The sequence below is a fragment of the Salvelinus namaycush genome, chromosome 33 (genome assembly GCF_016432855.1).
Source record: "Salvelinus namaycush isolate Seneca chromosome 33, SaNama_1.0, whole genome shotgun sequence".
Classification (NCBI taxonomy): Eukaryota; Metazoa; Chordata; class Actinopteri; order Salmoniformes; family Salmonidae; genus Salvelinus; species Salvelinus namaycush.
The window spans coordinates 29,605,019-29,612,767 of NC_052339.1; positions in this window are offsets into that span (position 1 = coordinate 29,605,019).

Genomic DNA, 7,749 nt, shown 5'->3' on the forward strand with positions numbered 1-7,749 from the left:
AGACAGAGGTCTCTTTATTTTATCAGGAGTCATACTGAGACAGAATTCTCTTTATTTTATCAGGGATCATACTGAGACTGAGGTCTCTTTTTTTATCAGGGAGTCATACTGAGACAGAGTCTCTTTATTTTATCAGGGAGTCGTACTGAGACAGAAGTCTCTTTATTTTATCAGGGAGTCATACTGAGACTGAGGTCTCTTTATTTTATCAGGTCATACTGAGACAGAGTCTCTTTATTTTATCAGGGAGTCGTACGGAGACAGAAGTCCTCTTTATTTTTCAGGGAGTCATACTGAGACTGAGGTCTCTTTATTTTATCAGGGAGTCATACTGAGACAGAAGTCTCTTTATTTTATCAGGAGTCATACTGAGACAGAAGTCTCTTTATTTTATCAGGGAGTCATACTGAGACAGAGTCTCTTTATTTTATCAGGGAGTCGTACTGAGACAGAAGTCTCTTTATTTTATCAGGGAGTCGTACTGAGACAGAAGTCTCTTTATTTTATCAGGGAGTCATACTGAGACGAGGTCTCTTTATTTTATCAGGGAGTCAGTACTGAGACAGAAGGTCTCTTTAGTTTATCAGGGAGTCGTACTGAGACAGAAGTCTCTTTATTTTATCAGGGAGTCGTACTGAGACAGAAGGTCTCTTTATTTATCAGGGGAGTCAGTACTGAGACAGAAGGTCTCTTTATTTATCAGGGAGTCCTACTGAGACTGAAGGTCTCTTTATTTTATCAGGGAGTCATACTGAGACAGAGGTCTCTTTATTTTATCAGGGAGTCGTACTGAGACAGAAGTCTCTTTATTTTATCAGGGAGTCGTACTGAGACAGAAGTCTCTTTATTTTATCAGGGAGTCATACTGAGACTGAGGTCTCTTTATTTTATCAGGGAGTCATACTGAGACAGAGGTCTCTTTATTTTATCAGGGAGTCGTACTGAGACAGAAGTCTCTTTATTTTATATGGGAGTCATACTGAGACTGAGGTCTCTTATTTTATCAGGGAGTCATACTGAGACAGAGGTCTCTTTATTTTATCAGGGAGTCGTACTGAGACAGAAGTCTCTTTATTTTATCAGGGAAGTCGTACTGAACAGAAGTCTCTTATTTTATCAGGGAGTCGTACTGAGACTGAGGTCTCTTATTTTATATGGGAGTCATACTGAGACAGAGGTCTCTTATTTTATCAGGGAGTCGTACTGAGACAGAAGTCTCTTTATTTTATCAGGGAGTCGTACTGAGACAGAAGTCTCTTTATTTTATCAGGGAGTCGTACTGAGACAGAAGTCTCTTTATTTTATCAGGGAGTCGTACTGAGACAGAAGTCTCTTTATTTTATCAGGGAGTCATACTGAGACTGAGGTCTCTTTATTTTATCAGGGAGTCATACTGAGACAGAGGTCTCTTTATTTTATCAGGGAGTCGTACTGAGACAGAAGTCTCTTTATTTTATCAGGGAGTCGTACTGAGACAGAAGTCTCTTTATTTTATCAGGGAGTCATACTGAGACTGAGGTCTCTTTATTTTATCAGGGAGTCATACTGAGACAGAGGTCTCTTTATTTTATCAGGGAGTCGTACTGAGACAGAAGTCTCTTTATTTTTATCAGGGAGTCATACTGAGACAGAAGTCTCTTTATTTTATCAGGGAGTCATACTGAGACAGAGGTCTCTTTATTTTATCAGGGAGTCGTACTGAGACAGAAGTCTCTTTATTTTATCAGGGAGTCGTACTGAGACAGAAGTCTCTTTATTTTATCAGGGGAGTCGTACTGAGACTGAGGTCTCTTTATTTTATCAGGGAGTCATACTGAGACAGAGGTCTCTTTATTTTATCAGGGAGTCGTACTGAGACAGAAGTCTCTTTATTTTATCAGGGAGTCGTACTGAGACAGAAGTCTCTTTATTTTATCAGGGAGTCGTACTGAGACAGAAGTCTCTTTATTTTATCAGGGAGTCGTACTGAGACAGAAGTCTCTTTATTTTATCAGGGAGTCATACTGAGACTGAGGTCTCTTTATTTTATCCGGGAGTCATACTGAGACAGAGGTCTCTTTATTTTATCAGGGAGTCGTACTGAGACAGAAGTCTCTTTATTTTATCAGGGAGTCGTACTGAGACAGAAGTCTCTTTATTTTATCAGGGAGTCATACTGAGACTGAGGTCTCTTTATTTTATCAGGAGTCATACTGAGACAGAGGTCTCTTTATTTTATCAGGGAGTCGTACTGAGACAGAAGTCTCTTTATTTTATATGGGAGTCATACTGAGACTGAGGTCTCTTTATTTTATCAGGGAGTCATACTGAGACAGAGGTCTCTTTATTTTATCAGGGAGTCGTACTGAGACAGAAGTCTCTTTATTTTATCAGGGAGTCGTACTGAGACAGAAGTCTCTTTATTTTATCAGGGAGTCATACTTAGACAGAAGTCTCTTTATTTTATCAGGGAGTCATACTGAGACAGAGGTCTCTTTATTTTATCAGGGAGTCGTACTGAGACAGAAGTCTCTTTATTTTATCAGGGAGTCGTACTGAGACAGAGGTCTCTTTATTTTATCAGGGAGTCATACTGAGACAGAAGTCTCTTTATTTTATCAGGGAGTCATACTGAGACAGAAGGTCTCTTTATTTTATCAGGGAGTCGTACTGAGACAGAAGTCTCTTTATTTTATCAGGGAGTCGTACTGAGACTGAGGTCTCTTTATTTTATCAGGGAGTCATACTGAGACAGAGGTCTCTTTATTTTATCAGGGAGTCGTACTGAGACAGAAGTCTCTTTATTTTATCAGGGAGTCGTACTGAGACAGAAGTCTCTTTATTTTATCAGGGAGTCGTACTGAGACAGAAGTCTCTTTATTTTATCAGGGAGTCGTACTGAGACAGAAGTCTCTTTATTTTATCAGGGAGTCATACTGAGACTGAGGTCTCTTTATTTTATCAGGGAGTCATACTGAGACAGAGGTCTCTTTATTTTATCAGGGAGTCGTACTGAGACAGAAGTCTCTTATTTTATCAGGGAGTCGTACTGAGACAGAAGTCTCTTTATTTTATCAGGGAGTCATACTGAGACTGAGGTCTCTTTATTTTATCAGGGAGTCATACTGAGACAGAGGTCTCTTTATTTTATCAGGGAGTCGTACTGAGACAGAAGTCTCTTTATTTTATCAGGGAGTCATACTGAGACTGAGGTCTCTTTATTTTATCAGGGAGTCATACTGAGACAGAGGTCTCTTTATTTTATCAGGGAGTCGTACTGAGACAGAAGTCTCTTTATTTTATATGGGAGTCATACTGAGACTGAGGTCTCTTTATTTTATCAGGGAGTCATACTGAGACAGAGGTCTCTTTATTTTATCAGGGAGTCGTACTGAGACAGAAGTCTCTTTATTTTATCAGGGACTCGTACTGAGACAGAAGTCTCTTTATTTTATCAGGGAGTCATACTGAGACAGAAGTCTCTTTATTTTATCAGGGAGTCATACTGAGACAGAGGTCTCTTTATTTTATCAGGGAGTCGTACTGAGACAGAAGTCTCTTTATTTTATCAGGGAGTCGTACTGAGACAGAGGTCTCTTTATTTTATCAGGGAGTCATACTGAGACAGAAGTCTCTTTATTTTATCAGGGAGTCATACTGAGACAGAAGTCTCTTTATTTTATCAGGGAGTCATACTGAGACAGAGGTCTCTTTATTTTATCAGGGAGTCATACTGAGACAGAGGTCTCTTTATTTTATCAGGGAGTCGTACTGAGACAGAAGTCTCTTTATTTTATCAGGGAGTCGTACTGAGACAGAAGTCTCTTTATTTTATCAGGGAGTCGTACTGAGACTGAGGTCTCTTTATTTTATCAGGGAGTCATACTGAGACAGAGGTCTCTTTATTTTATCAGGGAGTCGTACTGAGACAGAAGTCTCTTTATTTTATCAGGGAGTCGTACTGAGACAGAAGTCTCTTTATTTTATCAGGGAGTCGTACTGAGACAGAAGTCTCTTTATTTTATCAGGGAGTCGTACTGAGACAGAAGTCTCTTTATTTTATCAGGGAGTCATACTGAGACTGAGGTCTCTTTATTTTATCAGGGAGTCATACTGAGACAGAGGTCTCTTTATTTTATCAGGGAGTCGTACTGAGACAGAAGTCTCTTTATTTTATCAGGAGTCGTACTGAGACAGAAGTCTCTTTATTTTATCAGGGAGTCATACTGAGACTGAGGTCTCTTTATTTTATCAGGGAGTCATACTGAGACAGAGGTCTCTTTATTTTATCAGGGAGTCGTACTGAGACAGAAGTCTCTTTATTTTATCAGGGAGTCATACTGAGACTGAGGTCTCTTTATTTTATCAGGGAGTCATACTGAGACAGAGGTCTCTTTATTTTATCAGGGAGTCGTACTGAGACAGAAGTCTCTTTATTTTATATGGGAGTCATACTGAGACTGAGGTCTCTTTATTTTTATCAGGGAGTCATACTGAGACAGAGGTCTCTTTATTTTATCAGGGAGTCGTACTGAGACAGAAGTCTCTTTATTTTATCAGGGAGTCGTACTGAGACAGAAGTCTCTTTATTTTATCAGGGAGTCATACTGAGACAGAAGTCTCTTTATTTTATCAGGGAGTCATACTGAGACAGAGGTCTCTTTATTTTATCAGGGAGTCGTACTGAGACAGAAGTCTCTTTATTTTATCAGGGAGTCGTACTGAGACAGAGGTCTCTTTATTTTATCAGGGAGTCATACTGAGACAGAAGTCTCTTTATTTTATCAGGGAGTCATACTGAGACAGAAGTCTCTTTATTTTATCAGGGAGTCATACTGAGACAGAGGTCTCTTTATTTTATCAGGGAGTCATACTGAGACAGAATTCTCTTTATTTTATCAGGGAGTCATACTGAGACTGAGGTCTCTTTATTTTATCAGGGAGTCATACTGAGACAGAGGTCTCTTTATTTTATCAGGGAGTCGTACTGAGACAGAAGTCTCTTTATTTTATCAGGGAGTCATACTGAGACTGAGGTCTCTTTATTTTATCAGGGAGTCATACTGAGACAGAGGTCTCTTTATTTTATCAGGGAGTCGTACTGAGACAGAAGTCTCTTTATTTTATCAGGGAGTCATACTGAGACTGAGGTCTCTTTATTTTATCAGGGAGTCATACTGAGACAGAAGTCTCTTTATTTTATCAGGGAGTCATACTGAGACAGAAGTCTCTTTATTTTATCAGGGAGTCATACTGAGACAGAAGTCTCTTTATTTTATCAGGGAGTCATACTGAGACAGAAGTCTCTTTATTTTATCAGGGAGTCATACTGAGACAGAAGTCTCTTTATTTTATCAGGGAGTCGTACTGAGACAGAAGTCTCTTTATTTTATCAGGGAGTCATACTGAGACAGAGGTCTCTTTATTTTATCAGGGAGTCATACTGAGACAGAGGTCTCTTTATTTTATCAGGGAGTCGTACTGAGACAGAAGTCTCTTTATTTTATCAGGGAGTCATACTGAGACAGAGGTCTCTTTATTTTATCAGGGAGTCATACTGAGACTGAGGTCTCTTTATTTTATCAGGGAGTCATACTGAGACTGAGGTCTCTTTATTTTATCAGGGAGTCATACTGAGACAGAGGTCTCTTTATTTTATCAGGGAGTCATACTGAGACTGAGGTCTCTTTATTTTATCAGGGAGTCATACTGAGACTGAGGTCTCTTTATTTTATCAGGGAGTCGTACTGAGACAGAAGTCTCTTTATTTTATCAGGGAGTCATACTGAGACAGAGGTCTCTTTATTTTATCAGGGAGTCATACTGAGACAGAGGTCTCTTTATTTTATCAGGGAGTCGTACTGAGACAGAAGTCTCTTTATTTTATCAGGGAGTCATACTGAGACTGAGGTCTCTTTATTTTATCAGGGAGTCATACTGAGACAGAAGTCTCTTTATTTTATCAGGGAGTCGTACTGAGACAGAGGTCTCTTTATTTTATCAGGGAGTCATACTGAGACAGAGGTCTCTTTATTTTATCAGGGAGTCATACTGAGACAGAAGTCTCTTTATTTTATCAGGGAGTCATACTGAGACAGAAGTCTCTTTATTTTATCAGGGAGTCATACTGAGACAGAAGTCTCTTTATTTTATCAGGGAGTCATACTGAGACAGAAGTCTCTTTATTTTATCAGGGAGTCGTACTGAGACAGAGGTCTCTTTATTTTATCTGGGAGTCATACTGAGACAGAGGTCTCTTTATTTTATCAGGGAGTCATACTGAGACAGAAGTCTCTTTATTTTATCAGGGAGTCATACTGAGACAGAAGTCTCTTTATTTTATCAGGGAGTCATACTGAGACAGAAGTCTCTTTATTTTATCAGGGAGTCATACTGAGACAGAAGTCTCTTTATTTTATCAGGGAGTCATACTGAGACAGAAGTCTCTTTATTTTATCAGGGAGTCGTACTGAGACTGAAGTCTCTTTATTTTATCAGGGAGTCATACTGAGACAGAGGTCTCTTTATTTTATCAGGGAGTCATACTGAGACAGAGGTCTCTTTATTTTATCAGGGAGTCATACTGAGACAGAGGTCTCTTTATTTTATCAGGGAGTCATACTGAGACAGAGGTCTCTTTGACAGATGAACCCTGAAAAATACAAGTTGGCTTGAGGTTGTTTTTATCATGCTGACTCAATGACCTTTACTTCTACAAATCCACCAGTTTACAGGATGGGTGGACATTAATGGTATTGTTCTATTAGAAGCTCATCTATATGCATGGCTCTTCCTTTTATTTCCTGTATTCTCTGATCTTAACATAATTAAAGACTATGGAACTGACTCTGCTTTTAACAGTATTGTAAGAAACTCCCCTTAGACCTAATACTGTCTGTTTACATTGATAAACACCCCTTCGCCCACCACGTCTAGAGACAGAGCTTTTTTTGGTCAATTTGACGTTTTGCTTCTAAGCAGACGTCATCCGTCACTGTATAAATCTGTCCTGTCCTATATATTTAATGTTTTGTCTCCAGAGACTCTGTTCTGTAGCTTCCAGCAAACTCTGTCAGACAAAAACTGGAGAGAAACCAATCTACTTAGTGCAGTTTGAGCCCTAGGCTGGATTTAGACAGATTAGTCAGAACGTCCAATGGAAAAAGATGATAGAGCATTGTGGCCGGTTTGCCCATTCGTTTGGTTGGTCGCTTGGTGTTGGTGGCCATGGGAATGTGACACGGCGGAGAGAGGGGTGTGGCCCCGGGCTTAATGTGCTGCAGTGATAATTGACTGGCTCTGTTCCCAGCAGAGAGGACAGAGGAGAGACGTGGGGGGGGGGGGGGGGGGCAGGGGAAGAGAGGGGGGAGCAGGTGAAGAGTGAGGGGGTAGGGGGAAGAGAGAGGGGGGCAGGGGGAAGTGAGAGGGGGGGCAGGGGGAAGAGAGAGCGGGGCAGGGGGAAGAGAGAGGGGGGGCAGGGGGAAGAGAGAGGGGGGCAGGGGGAAGAGTGAGAGGGGGCAGGGGAAGAGTGAGAGGGGGCAGGGGAAGAGTGAGGGGGGCAGGGGGAAGAGTGAGGGGGGCAGGGGGAAGAGAGAGGGGGAAGTGTGATAAGAAGAGAGAAGGCTAAGGAGAGAGAGGGAAAGAGAGAGGAGAGTGGAAAGACTTGAGGCGAGAGAGGAAAGTGGAGAAGGATCGAGGGGGCGAGAGAGGTACAGAGAGTTCACTGAGGGGATAAAAGAGTGGAGAACAGAGAGAGGGACAGAGAGGGGA